A 3,703-nucleotide genomic window follows, 5' to 3' on the forward strand; every position below is an offset into this window, starting at 1 on the left:
TTTCAGGCCTTGGAGAACGAGTGACTTCCCACTTAATCGTGTCACGTACTTACTCAATTGGCGAGAGATTTGATGGTCTTGATGGACATGGCAGTTGTTGTACACCACGAAGATCACATTGCGTCGCAGCAGCCGTATGTGTACGCGCATTGTCCTGCCGGAAAAGCGCATCTCCTTCCTGTCGAAGAAATGACAGTGGCACGTGGATAACAGCCTGTGCAATCTAGCGGGCACTGGTTGCTTTACCTTACAGAAAGACCAAATATGACCACAAGTTGTAGTCATGCTCCCCACCACCACCACCACCACTACCACCACCATGAAACCTGTGGTGCGACTTGGGTGTCGTCGGCGAAGGCACTCTGGAATAGACAGCTCACGAGATCTGCGTCATACACGTGTAAACCCATCTCTCATCTACAGACGAAAACTACTCTCATCACCGAAGATAACGAGACGCCATTACACTCAATAGACAAGTTCCTCACGACACAAGAGTAGCCATGCTTGGCTGTGCCGTGCTGTGAGAGTCTGGCCAGAGGCAAATGCTATCTTAATCCTGCAGCACGTAGACGGTTCCCAATCGTTCCTGATAACACAGCAGGTGCAACATGTGCCCGGATTTCGTCTCTGGATGATGTCCGGTCGGCTACCGCTGCTCGCTCAGTGCTGCGCGTCTGTAAGACGTGGACTTCCAGAAGCTGGTCTACAGGTGTGGGAATGTACCACAGACCACAATGGAAAGCACCCAAACGTCGGCGATACATTGTGCCAAAGTCTGTGGCAATTCGTCGAACATCTCCTTTCATCTACTTCCCGCAGGCCTACAGTGCGCCCCCGTTCAGTTGGTCAAGCTATTCAACAGGAGTACGTCAGTGGCGTATAGTTTTGCACTAACACGAATGTTGAAAACGATGTTCACCTCTAAACTCAGCACAATTACTCGCAGCGAAGTCAAGGCACAAGGTGCACAGATATGCTTCCTGAGCGCCGATGATTGCGACAAAAAAGTCACTAACACTACAACCCCTCAGTATGTACGTATTATCAGGTGTAGAAGCACGAAACCGGAATTTGGTTGCAATAATTACACGTTAGTTGTTTGAAACTGATAAATGGTAATTATTCAAAATAATCTCCATTGCTGTTTATACATCTCTACCACTTCTCCGGCAGGCTATGAATACCACGCCAAAAAAGAAAGTTCTTCTTCTGAAGCGAACCAGCCAGCGAGCCATTTTCGTTTATTTTCATACGAACTGAAGCGTTGTTCAGTGGGACCGTGTCTCAGTGATGCAGAAAGATGATAATCGGGCGGAGCAGAGTCTTGGAGAATAAGCCACATGCTCTGGTATTTCCCAACTGAACGCCTCGGTCGTTTACCTGACCTTTTTTTCTGTGTGTGATAGGGGGATGAAGCAATATGACTCTGTGTTGCCGTTTTCCTTGTTCCGATCGTTTTTCACGTAATACTCGATTTAAATCGACCATTTAGTGTTGGTAGCGATCAGTGTTAACGGTTTCACCAGGTTTTACCAGCTCATAATAGATGACACCCTTCTGATCCCAGCAAACACAGAACATTGTCTTCTTTCCAAAGCGATTTGGCCTTGCAGTTGATTTCGATGGTTTGCCTGGATTCACGCATGATTTACGACGCTTAGGATTCTCAAAATATATCCATTTTCCGTCACCTGTCACTATTCGATAGAGAAACGACTTTCTTTTGTATCTGGCGAGCGCCATTTAACAAGTGGTCTTTCCATTTGCTTGCTGTCTTTCATTCAGTTCATGCGGAACCCATTTTCCTACTTTCCGTGCCTTCCCCACGACTTTAAACCGAAGAGAAACTACTTTCTGGGTCACATTCAATTGTTCCGCCAGTTCCTGTTGAGTCTGAGTGGTGTTTTCATCCAGTAAGGCCTGCAATTCGTTGTCTTCAAACTTTTTCGGTGGTTTCCCGCGCTTGTCGTTTCTCACGTCAAAATCACCACTTCTAAAGTTTTTGAACCACTCGAAACATTGTGTTTTCCCAAGACCACGTTAACCGAAAACTTCGACAGACATTCTATGCGATTCGGCAGCAGTTTCCTACAAATGCAAACAGAAAACCAATGCTGTCCGCAAATCGTAGTTCGCAGGCACACAACTCGACATATTTACGGGTTGGTGACAGATATCGATGTATGGAATTTGGGTTACTGTGTGTTGACATTCGTCGTCGACCGTTACAGGAAGCAAATAGCGCTCCAAACGCAGTCTCACGGGCGCTACACTGACCGCTAGCACCATCTATAGCGAAATTCTGGTTTCATACTTCTATACCTGATATGCCCTGGTGCCACTGAACACAGACCTTGAGCGTGTATTTTTTCCGGCAATGGATATGAGAGGGCGTAGTAGATGTCTTGGTAAATGGAAAACGCCACGTTATAACTATGTACTAAAGACCGACACGTGTATTCTAACTATATTATTCATTATCTTGATGTTGATCATATGATGCTACACTGTCCTTCTCCAATCTGTCGCTGACTCATCCAGCCAAACACAGAAGCAATTATGGAATTTTATATGGATCTAGACCAGAGTGGAAATCTGAACGTTTTGCACGCATAAAGCGTTAACATGAAAAGGAAAGAAATAATTGCAGAACAAACTGGACACTGAACCACGAGTCGCTGTATTTATAGCCAGACATTCTGCCTCGACACTCAACGAGGTGAGTTCAGTGCCTAATGCGCCGCATTTTATCATTCACGAGGCCTACGATTCATCGCCTTTCTGGCCGCACTGATTCCTGTCCGCCATAGTTGACGCAAACTGATTAAACCTAATGACGGGGTAATTCTTGTGAGAAAGACAGTACCGCTCAATTTTCCCTCCCTTGACCATTTGATGCTGTATCATTTCAACCGACAGTCATGCCGGCACAGAAACACAGTGTCACACAGAAATCTTCCTTGTACAAAATAAACGCTCTTCCCATTCTGCAGAGCAGTCAGGTTCTTAATTGCTGTGTTGCACCGTATTATCAAAGGGAATGTTCCACTAGCCTAAAACGTGCTCCCATTCAGTAATTCCATGAGGCATAATGTTGCGCGCACATGAAGGTAATTACCGCAGCTCTAAAGAAGCTGACCGGCAGCGGAATGCACGTAGCTTACACAATGAAATTCTGTTGGTGGCCGTCTTCGCGGAGGCACGTGTAATTACAGAGCAACTCGGGTGCACGTCGGGCTATATCCTACGATTACGTTCCGCTTCTTGTTCGCTGAGAATATAGTGCAAGAACGAGGACGCCGGAATGTGACCTGCGTGTCTCTATGAAGCTAGATTAGTGCTGCAGTTCGGGATTCCTGCAATCTGTTGAAGCTGAGAAAGCTTGTTTTCACTGACTCTCTTCTTATCCCGTAATTCGTTGATGTCGATATGTTACTAGAATCTACATGGATGAAATGATTCCTCTGATACCTCTGCCACCGTCACATATCTGTGAACCATACAGCACTGTGTACAGTGCGTAAAAACAATTTGACCGAAAGTGTAGGGCAGAAAAATACAATCAGATGAAGGAACTTGAATATAAGAATTAGGGGTTGCAGTTGAATATTTATGGCGCTAACGGTGGTCAGGTTGAACATTTGTTACGACATACTGCATGGGGGCTTAATTAAAAAGAAAAGGACTAATATTAATGAAT

This window comes from Schistocerca piceifrons, chromosome 7 (genome assembly GCF_021461385.2).
Source record: "Schistocerca piceifrons isolate TAMUIC-IGC-003096 chromosome 7, iqSchPice1.1, whole genome shotgun sequence".
In the NCBI taxonomy this organism is placed as follows: domain Eukaryota; kingdom Metazoa; phylum Arthropoda; class Insecta; order Orthoptera; family Acrididae; genus Schistocerca; species Schistocerca piceifrons.